This window comes from Tiliqua scincoides, chromosome 5 (assembly GCF_035046505.1).
Source record: "Tiliqua scincoides isolate rTilSci1 chromosome 5, rTilSci1.hap2, whole genome shotgun sequence".
Lineage (NCBI taxonomy): Eukaryota > Metazoa > Chordata > Lepidosauria > Squamata > Scincidae > Tiliqua > Tiliqua scincoides.
In genome coordinates, this window is record NC_089825.1 from 125028881 (window position 1) to 125040328 (window position 11448).

An 11448-nucleotide genomic window follows, 5' to 3' on the forward strand; every position below is an offset into this window, starting at 1 on the left:
CAGTAGTTGTACTCCTTTCCCTATTTTAAACCAATCAGCTGTTCCATATCTGGTTCTAACTGTTGCCTCTTGACACTCAGAAGACAGATAAGGTGGTCTGGTACTCCCATTTCTTTAAGAACTTGCCACAATTTGTTGTGATCCACACATTCAAAGGCTTTAGCATTGTCAGTGGAGCAAAAGTAGATGTTTCTCTGGAACTCCCTTGTTTTCTACATAATCCAGTGAATGCTGGCACTTTGATCTCTAGTTCCTCTGCCTCTTTGAAAACCAGCTTGTACTTCTGGTAGTTCTCGGTCCATATACTGCTGAAGTCTGGTTTGCAGGATTTTGAGCATAACCTTGCTAGCATGTGAAATAAGCGCAACTGTGCAGTCATTTGAACGTTCTTTGGCATTGCCTTTCTTTGGGATTGGAACGAAAACCAATCTTTTCCAATCATGAGGCCACTGTTGAGTTTTCCAAATTTGCTGGCAGACTGAGTGCAGCACTTTAACAGCATCATCTTTGAAACTTTTAAGGAGCTCAGCTGGAATACTGTCACCTCCGCTAGCTTTGTTGTTAGTGATGCTTCCTAGGGCCCACTTGACTTCACACTCCAGGATCACTGGCTCAAGTTAAGCTATCACACCATCGTGGTTATCAGGGACATTACGATCTTCCTTGTAGAGTTCCTCTGTGTATTCTGCCACCTCTTCTTAATCTCATCTTCTTCCGTTATGTCCCTTCCATTCTTGTCCCTTATCATGCCCATCCTTGCATGGAATGTTCCTGTGATACGTCCAATTTTCTTGAAGAGATCTCTAGTCTTTCTCCTTCTATTGTTTTCCTCTATTTCTCTGCATTGCTCATTTAAGAAGGCCTTCCTCTCTCCTTGCTAGTCTCTGGAAATCTGCATTCAGTTGGGTAGATCTTTCCCTTTCTCCCTTGCCTTTTGCTTTCCTTCTTTCCTCAGCAATTTGTAAGTCTTCTTCAGACAGCCATTTTGCCTTCTTGCATTTCTTTTCCTTAGGGATGGTTCTAGTTGCCACCTCCTGAACAATGTTGCAAGCCTCTGTCCATAGTTCTTCAGGCACCCTGTCTGCCAAATCTAAACCTTTAAATCTATTTCTCACCTCCACTGTGTATTCATATGGAATATGATTTAGGTCATACCTGATTGGCCTAATGTTTTCCCCTAATTTCTTCAGTTTAAGCCTGAATTTTGCAATAAGAAGTTCAAGATCTAATCCACAGTCAGCTCCAGGTCTTGTTTTTACTGACTGTATAGAGCTTCTCCATCTCTGGCTGCAGAGAACATAATCACGTTTACACTGTAGTGCAGGAGTGCTCAATAGGTGGATCGCGATCTACCGGTAGATCGTGAGGCAAAATGAGTAGATCGCGGAGTGCCGACCCCCCCTTTAGGTGCCTCTGGGAGGAAACGCTGGGAGTAAGGCCCATTGTACTCAATGGGGCTTACTCCCAGGTAAGTGTGGTTAGGATTGCAGCCTCACAGCCTAATCCTAGGCATGTCTACTCAGGAGTAAGTCCTGTTATACTCAGTGGGGCTCAAGGTACACCAACATATATTGTACACATAAATGTTATATGTTATGATGGCGCGAACATTGTAAAAAAAACTCTGGTAGATCTCCGGGCCTTGCTGGGTTTCAAAGTAGCTCTCGAGCCAAAAAAGTGTGAGCACCCCTGCTGTAGTGCATTGTAAACCTTTTGTCTTGATGACTAAGCATTTTGCACATAGGCTTACATGAGACGTACACATTTTGGCCCTGTCTTATTCCAGCCTAAATTCAGTCTGGGTCATGATTCAACCCTGACATAACCCCTGTGCTGCATTCTGTGAAAGTGAAACTTTGTGTCAATCCTAAGCATTTAAATTTTTAAAAGATCTGTTGAGGTCTGAACCCAGGAAATCACTCAGGTCCTGTGCACAGGAGGAAATGTGACAAGCACTATGTTTGAATAGTCTGTCTGTAGCAAGTAGCAAGTAGCAGCTGTTACTGATTGCTAACTCTGTGCGCCTGATTGTAGGCGTGCCTTGTGCATAAAACAAGGCAGCTGACAAATGCTCAATTGGGAGTTAGGGGGCATAGGAATCAGGATGCCTTATATGTGTGTTGCTGTATGTTCAACCATGTTATGGCAAATATCCTTTGTAAATAATATACCTTGGTGATGCAACCCAGCTTTTCATGTTGAGTGCTTCTTTGCAAGTTACAAGCCTTCTGAGGAACTGCCTTGAATCATTAGCATCAAGTTTCTGCTGCGCTGCCGCTTGTTTTTCACTCTGCTGGAAACTCCTACACCCTACCACAACAAGATCATCTCTGACTTTATCTAAGGTCCCTAAACTCTTCCATTGATCAGCTGGTGGGAGATTCTTAGAGGCATTCAGAGCCCCCCAAACAATCTCATCACCCTCATATTCCAAATGCATTATAAGGCTCTTGGAAGAGGTCTCTTAAGGATCAACCAAGGATTTGCATGTTTCTGGAAGAGTGTCAGGCCTAGGCTCATTAGGACATATCCTCATCAAATCCAGATCCTGAATGAATGCCCAGGAATTCACTTATCAACAGATGGTTCAATTTCCTGATTGGTATGCCTGTTGTCCAGCATCTCTGACAAGAAGTCCTCATGCTCCCTCACTCTGTTCAAAAGTTCCCACTTAAGCCTCTCAGTTTCAATATCATCTGCTGTTGCCTCTCACGAGGGAGGGCTACAAACACGTTTAAGACTTTCCTGGGCAGTATATTCTCCTCAGTCAAGGGTTCTTTGCTTGTGGTTCTTCACACAGAGCAGCAGTTTTCAACAGGTGTGCCACGGCACTCTGATGTGCCGCAGCTCCTTCTTAGGTGTGCCGTGAGACAGTAGCGTGGAGGGGGTGGAAGCAGACCCGCCTTATTCCATTTTTCTCCATGTGACACGAGCTTCCCAAGGTTTCCGAGGGCAGGCGTTGTTTGCTCGCTACTGTTAGAAATACATTTGTCTTTTGCAAAGACTCAGGATAGACTTCAAAGTGAAGCAGCAAAAAAAAAAAAAACATTATTTCATTCTTGTAAGAATGGATGTCTCACAGAAAGGGAGAGAGACACACCTTTAGAGTACATATATTAGCTTTTTATTCCCTTTCCCCATTCGCAAAATCCCTCCCCTGTTTCCCATTGGTTGATAATGAAGTAATTAGCTAAGTGGGGTGTGTAAGTTAATATGTATTTCTTCATTATGCAAGTGCACTGAGAGTTGAACTTCTGTCCTCTTTACTATCTTGTCTCAGCCTGACAGCTTAATCCAAGCACGACCACAAGTCTAGCTTCAGTTGGAAACCCCCCCCCCCCTTTTAGTTCCTCTTTGATTTTCACCCTTCTATTGAAACGGCTTTTGTTGTAATAACTTATCTATCACTTTTTATTATTCCTTATACGAGTTCTCGTAGTTCCTTATAGGCATACCTGCAATATTTTGCCTAACAGCTTAAAGTTTAAAACAACAACCTAAAGTTTCCTACACTGCAAAAGTAACATTTTACCATTTCTCACACTACTAACAGCACCTACACTACCTGTAACTGAAACTTCTAAAGCTCTAAATAAACATATGGAAGCCCTGAAGGGTCATAAAAAGTTCAGAGTACTGTGTTTGATAGCTGCTGTTGATCTCAACAGTGGTTTGGCTGCAGTGTTTACAAAGTCATTAATCATCCTATGGACCTGTGTAAATGCTAAAAATACTTGATATACCTGAGTTGATACTTAATATACTGATCTTTGTATACCATACATTTTAAGATTTACATTTTAATTATTGTTCTACATGGGGGAGGGAGAGAAGGGTTTTCTTTGCACCCTGTGGCAGCAGCATTTTACAGCCCAGTCCTATGCATGTCTACTCAGTGGTAAGTCCCATTACAGTCAATGGGGCTTACTCCCAGAAAAGTGTGGACAGGATGGCAGCCTCAGAGCCCCAACCTATGCATGTCTACTCAGAAGTAAGTCCCATTATAGTCAATGGGGCTTACTCCCAGGAAAATGTGGATAGGATGGCAGCCTTAGTTTCTGAGAGCAGCAGCATTTTACCTTGCAGGGCTGTGCAAAGCCAGGAATCAGCTAACCAAAAACAGCAGCAAAGAAGTGGTTGGGCAGCTGCACAAGGCAAGATGCTGCTGCTCATCTGAGAACAGCTGTGTCTTGCTTCCTGCAGCAAAGCAAAGAAGTGCCCCAGCAGTGATCAAAGATAGCAGCGTTTCCCTGGATGGTTAAAGCAGCTTCCTCAAGAGGAAGCCTACATGAGGAAGCTGCTTGAACCACTCACTAATGAAACTATGCTGTATCTCCAAAACTAGACATGATAGGGCAAAAAGGATACCATTTTTGGAATCAGCACTCCAAATTCATATCAAACCACCATAAATTTTGGGAAAAACTTTTCTGATCCTCAATTTTGTAGACCTGTGTAATATATGATAGAGTGTTTCTATATTACCTAGCCTGCATGGGCAAACTCTATCTGCAGCTGGAATACCTCTAAATCAGGGGTGCTCAATAGGTGGATCGCGATCTACCGGTAGATCACGAGGCAAAATGAGTAGATCGTGGAGTGCCGACCCCCCCTTCAGGTGCCTCTGGGAGGAAACACCGGGAGTAAGGCCCATTGTACTCAATGGGGCTTACTCCCAGGTAAGTGTGGCTAGGATTGCAGCCTCACAGCCTAATCCTAGGCATGTCTACTCAGGAGTAAGTCCTGTTATACTCAGTGGGGCTCAAGGTACACCAACATACATTGTACACATAAATGTTATATGTTATGATGGCGCGAACATTGTAAAAAAAACTCTGGTAGATCTCCAGGCCTTGCTGGGTTTCAAAGTAGCTCTCGAGCCAAAAAAGTGTGAGCACCCCTGCTCTAAATCTTCCAAATAGCTGCTCAGATGGAATGACATTACATCTCGCTAAGGTAAATGCCCTTCGCTGTTGGGGGCATTCCAAGAAGTCAAAATACATTGGCCTCCTTCCAGGTAGAATAGAAAGATAAAGATGTAATGAAGAGCAGATTTTGAAGGCATTGCTGTAAAGATCCTGCTGCTCGATGTCAAGGAGCCTTTGTTTCAAAGCTCTACAGGCCTGTGCTGAGGGTAATGCACCTAACAAGTCTGAAGAGAGCCACATAGAGCAGATTTTTTTAATCAGTAGAGTTAAGCCTGGGAAAAGTGGGGAATCGGATGAGACCCCATATCAGACTATCTTGATCTAATGTCAGATAACAATATTAGTTGGCATTTACAAGACATGTCTGAAGATGTTGAGTCACAAGTTATAGTTAATATTAAAGAAGCTGATTTTTTTGCAAACCAGCTGGATGAGTCATCACAGGAAATGCACAACTCTTAGCATTCAGTAGGTTTATCTGTAATGGAAACATCATCTAGCAATTCTTATTTTGCAATTCGCTTCCGGAAACCACAGGAGGCCAAGACATTTTTGATGTTGTCGACCACTATTTCAATTCTTATAATTTGTCGTGGCATCATATATCAGCATCTGCATGGATGGTGCTCCCTCTATGTCGGGAAGCCTAAGAGGATTCATTGCACTGGTCAAGCAAAAGAACTCTGGAATTTTTTTTTCACATACTGTTTTCTGCACAGAGAGGTCCTCCTTTCAAAATCAATAGTACCAGAACTCCAAAAAGTACTGACTGAGACAATCAGAATGGTTAATTACATCAAGAGTAGGCCATTAAAATCAAGGTTGTTCTCAGCACTGTGTTCTGCCTTGGAAGCTGCTCACACGTAACTTCTACTGCATACAGAAGTGAGATGGCTATCTCGAGGGTGGGTACTTTCAAGGTTGTATGACCTGAGGGAACAGCTTCTAATCTTTTTTTATATTAGAAGGGTCTGACCTGGCTGACCTGCTTAGTGATGAGACCTGGTGCAATAAAGTTGCATTCCTGGATGACATGTTCCATGCCTTGAACACTCTTAACAAGAGTATGTAGGGAAAGAATGAAAATATTCTGACTTGCAGTGATAAAATTGTCTAAGGAAAAATTAACACTGTGAGTAGCCAGAATAAAAAAGAAAACAAAGTTGAAATGTTTGAACTGACAAAAAGTTGCAAACTGGACGAAAACGTTGTGGATTTAATTCTACAAAGTTTGTCACTGCTGGGGACAAACATTGAAAAATATTTCCCGACACTTAATATATCGTCCTTGGACTGGGTGAGAGATCCATTTGTGCTAAGTGCATGTGAGTCAGCTGAGTTACCTGTTGCAGAAGAAAATGAGCTGACAGAAATCAGAAATGATAGAGGACTGAAACTGAAACACTTGCCAACAGATATGGCCTCATTTTGGTTGTCTCTTCGAGAGGAATACCCCATGATCACAAAGATGGCAATCAAAGCACTTCTTCCTTTCTCAATGTCTTATCTGTGTGAGGCTGGTTTCTCTGCTAAGAACACAATGAAGAGCAAGAACAGGTCAAGGCTTCAAACACTGGAGGAGGACTTGAGGGTATGCTTGTCAACCATCTGCCCTCAGACAAGGGACATCATGAAACATCACCAAGCACAGATTTTTGACTGATTTATTTATTTTTTAAACAACAGTTTAGTTATTGAACTTTAAAGTTTTGATTAAAAGTTTATATAAAAGTTTATTTAATCAAAAGTTATTCATTAAAACTTTAGCTATTCAACTTTAAACACAATCTTAATACTCTTTTTTAAATAATAAAATATATCCTGTGTATATAAATAATAATAAAATATATCTGGTGTGCTCCCTGGGGCATTTGGTGGGCCGCTGTGAGATACAGGAAGCTGGACTAGATGGGCCTATGGCCTGATCCAGTGGGGCTGTTCTTATGTTCTTATGTTCTTATCCTTAAAAAACTGATGGTGTGCCTTGACAATTCTAGTGCTTTACTAGTGTTACACGCGATGAAAAAGGTTGACAATCTCTAACCCAGAGGCTCGTGTAACCCTAGATAAGAGAGACATTCTCAGCAGAGGACATTAGCATGCTGAGCAGAGAAGCAACAGCACCTTCTCCCCCATGTGATCACCTGTTGTGGGGGTGAAGAGCAACAACATGGATGCCAGTTTGAGATGCATGCCGTCTATAGCAGCTTGACTGGAAGCACCTGTGACAGTGGGAGACATTTTTTTCTCCAGTAAAATTATTTTAAAGACTTCCGGGGGGAAAGTGGGTTTGCTGGTTTTGCGATCTCCAATTTCCTGACTGAGGATTAAATTGGATTCAGGTCTTAGGTGTTTCAGTGATAGGGAAAAGGAGAAGACAGAAATACTCCCCTGGTCAAGACAATTCTCCAATCAAATCTGCCAAGCAGCTTTGTCGCGATGAACTCCCAGCTTGGACAGACTCTGTAGGTGAGCTTGTCAATTTTTATTCCCCTGGGGGGTTGCCCCCCATGTTGATGGAAGGGAGTTGAGAGAGAAGAACCAACAACCACCCCCCAGTCAGCTTGGAAAGCTATGGGCTTATTCTCCCTTGCCCTCTCTTCCCCTTCTCTACAGGACAAGCTCCCATTATCAAATGAGAGTGCTCTTAGCAATTTTAGTAATTTGGAGACCGTTGCTTGACAACTGGAAATTCAATTTTATATATTTGCCAACAACTTAATTCCATTTAGGGACAATTGGAATCAAGAGAATTTTTGAAACACCCTCCCCTCCCAATTCTGCCCAAGGTGGAGGTTTATGCACCTGCAGCTTAAGGGAGAAGGTTTCCAAAATGCAGTCTGCTGACGGTGACATGTTAGTACAGCAGGGAGTAAAGGAGAGCTCTGATTATATGAGAATGAATTGTTGTTTGATAAGGAATCAATTAGTGCTTGAGGTTGGGGATTTTCCAATCGTGAATCAAGGTCGCTGGGCAACCAAATGGAGGGCATCTGATTCTCTCCATAGTTTACTCCACCTTGATCAATCCAACATTCATTAATTATCCAGCTTGCCATGACACCCTTCGCTGACATGTTGGCATCCTTCAGTCTTGGACGACTATGGTATCGCGCTCTGAATAGTGGTGTCCTCTCCAGTGCGCGAAGTCTAGGTAAAGTACATATGGAGGACAGACTGTTACCCATGCAGCAAATCCCCCTCTCCACATCACTGAAATGGTCCAATGGAAAGGCAGAAGCCAATACAGTTGGTTTCAGCAGTGTCGCAAGAGTTGCCAGAATGTGACTGTGTTCAGCCATGAAGTTCAACACTCTCAGGATACCCAAGTTAATAAACCAGAAAAAGCAACTCTTCAGGTCTTTTACATTTCAATTAGAAGAGTCTTCAGTGACACTTTTGTTAATTCTTTGTGATCAAGGAGTGGAACACTGCCCCATCCTCACCCCAATTTGGCTCAGTCTAGCTCTTTGCCAAGCTTTCAGCTGAAAGATTAAGACCATTCCAGCATGGGAGGCAGTTAATTTATCTCTGGTTTCAACACAACTGCATGCCTTAAACATCTCTGAATTAAGGACTGCTACTCAGACCCTGGGTGACTCTCTTTAAAGTTAAAATCTTTGCTGGCAATCTCACAAATTTCAACTTCTCAACAACCTGCTAGATTAATTAATTTATCTGACAAAATAACATCTGATAAGACCACTACTAATGATTCCCAGACTCTTTCTTTTAGGAAGAAAACCACCTTTATCCCAGTCTACTTCTCAAATACATGGGCTCTCTGACAACTTGGAAGAGCACATTCCCCCTATGCACTGACAGCTCATAATGAATAGTGATAGTGTTAGCAACCTTCAGTCTCGAAAGACTATGGTATCGCGCTCTGAATGGTGGTTCTGGAACAGCGTCTAGTGTGGCTGAAAAGGCCAATTTGGGAGTGACAATCCCTTCCACACTGGGAGCAAGTGCAGTCTGTCCCTGGTCTGTCTCCCTGGCTATGGGCCTTCCTTCTTTGCCTCTTTGCCTCAGTCTGTTGGCCAAGTGTCTCTTCAAACTGGGAAAGGCCATGCTGCACAGCCTGCCTCCAAGCGGGACACTCAGAGACCAGGGTTTCCCACCCATTGAGGTCCACTCCTAAGGCCTTCAGATCCCTCTTGCAGATGTCCTTGTATCGCAGCTGTGGTCTACCTGTAGGGTGCTTTCCTTGCACGAGTTCTCCATAGAGGAGATCCTTTGGGATCTGGCCATCCTCCATTCTCACAACATGACCGAGCCAACGCAGGCGTCTCTGTTTCAGCAGTGCATACATGCTAGGGATTCCAGCTCGTTCTAGGACTGTTTTGTTTGGAACTTTGTGCTAACAGGTGATGCCAAGGAAAGCGTTCAGTTTCCTCTCTTTCTCTCCTGTTGTGAGCAAAGAGTCCACGACTCGCTGCAGTACAGAAGTGTACTCAGGATGCAAGCTCTGTAGACCTGGATCTTGGTATGTTCCGTCAGCTTCTTGTTGGACCAGACTCTCTTTGTGAGTCTGGAAAATGTGGTAGCTGCTTTACCGATGCATTTGTTTAGCTCGGTATTGAGAGAAAGAGTGTCGGAGATCGTTGAGCCAAGGTACACAAAGTCATGGACAACCTCCAGTTCATGCGCAGAGATTGTAATGCAGGGAGGTGAGTCCACATCCTGAACCATGACCTGTGTTTTCTTCAGGCTGATCGTCAGTCCTAAATCTTGGCAGGCCTTGCTAAAATGATCCATGAGCTGCTGGAGATCTTTGGCAGAGTGGGTAGTGACAGCTGCATCGTCGGCAAAGAGGAAGTCACGCAAACATTTCAGCTGGACTTTGGACTTTGCTCTCAGTCTGGAGAGGTTGAAGAGCTTTCCGTTTGATCTGGTCCGGAGATAGATGCCTTCTGTTGCAGTTCCAAAGGCCTGCTTCAGCAGGACAGTGAAGAAAATCCCAAACAAGGTTGGCACAAGAACACAGCCCTGCTTCACTCCGCTTCGGATGTCAAAGGGGTCTGATGTGGAGCCTTCAAAGACAACAGTGCCCTTCACGTCCTTGTGGAAAGATCTGATGATGCTGAAGAGCCTGGGTGGACATCCGATCTTGGGGAGAATCTTGAAGAGGCCGTCCCTGCTGACCAGGCCGAAAGCCTTTGTGAGATCTATGAAGGCTATAAAGAGTGGCTGTCGTTGTTCCCTGCATTTCTCCTGCAGTTGTCTAAGGGAGAATACCATATCAGTGGTGGACCTGTTGGCTCGGAGTCCGCAGTGCAATTCTGGATAGACACTCTCTGCAAGTACCTGGAGCCTCTTTAGTCCAACTCGGGCAAACAACTTTCCTATAACGCTAAGGAGAGAGATGCCTCGGTAGTTGTTGCAGTCACCCCTGTCGCCTTTGTTCTTGTACAGCGTGATGATGTTTGCATCCCTCATGTCTTGAGGTACTCCACCTTCTCTCCAGCAGAGACAGAGGATTTCATGCAGCTCAGTGACAATGATCTCTTTGCAGCACTTTAGGACTTCAGCAGGGATGCTGTCTTTTCCAGGTGCCTTGCCAGAGGCAAGGGAGTCCAGGGCCACATGAAGTTCTTCTAGGGTTGGTTCACTGTCAAGCTCCTCCAGCACAGGCAGGCACTCAATGTTGTTCAGCGTTTCTTCGGTGACTACATTTTCTCTGGAATATAGCTCAGAGTAGTGCTGCACCCAGTGTTCCATCTGCTGCGTCTGATCCTGGATGACCTCGCCTGTGGCAGACTTTAGAGGGGCAATTTTCTTCTGTGTTGGACCTAGGGCCTGCTTGATACCATCATACATCCCCTTGATGTTGCCTGCGTCAGCTGCTATCTGTATCTGGGAACAGAGCTTGAGCCAGTAGTCGTTAGCACATCTCCTGGCAGTCTGCTGGACTTTGCTGCGAGTGGCTCAGAGGACCTGCAGGTTGTGCTCACTGGGACAGGCCTTGTATGCTGCTTGAGCTCTCCTGTTTTCCTCAATGACTGGTGTCAACTCCTCAGAGTGGGCTTCAAACCAGTCTGCCGCCTTGTTGGTCTTCTTGCTGCATATGGACAAGGCGGTGTTGTAAACGGTATTCTTGAAATGTTCCCATCTGTTGGATGTGTTTGCGTTGGCCGGGCCTGGAAGAGATTCCTCAAGAGCTCGTGCAAATTCCTCCACTTTTCTCTGATCCCGGGTCTTGCTGGTATCAATGCGAGGTCTTCCTTCCTTTTTCGTGTGATACAGTCGCTTTGTTTGCAGTTTTACTCTGCTGCACACCAGGGAGTGGTCAGTGTTGCAGGCAGCACCCTGATAGCTGCGTGTGATCTTGATGCTGGGAAGGCTGGAGCGTCTGGTGAGAGTCAGGTTGAGCTGGTGCCAGTGCTTTGATCTTGGGTGTCTCCAAGAGACTCTATGTTGGGGCTTCGTGTTGAAGAACGTGTTGCTGACACAGAGGCTGTGATGACAGCAAAACTCTAGCAGGCGTTGGCCATTTTCGTTCATCTTACCAGTGCCAAAC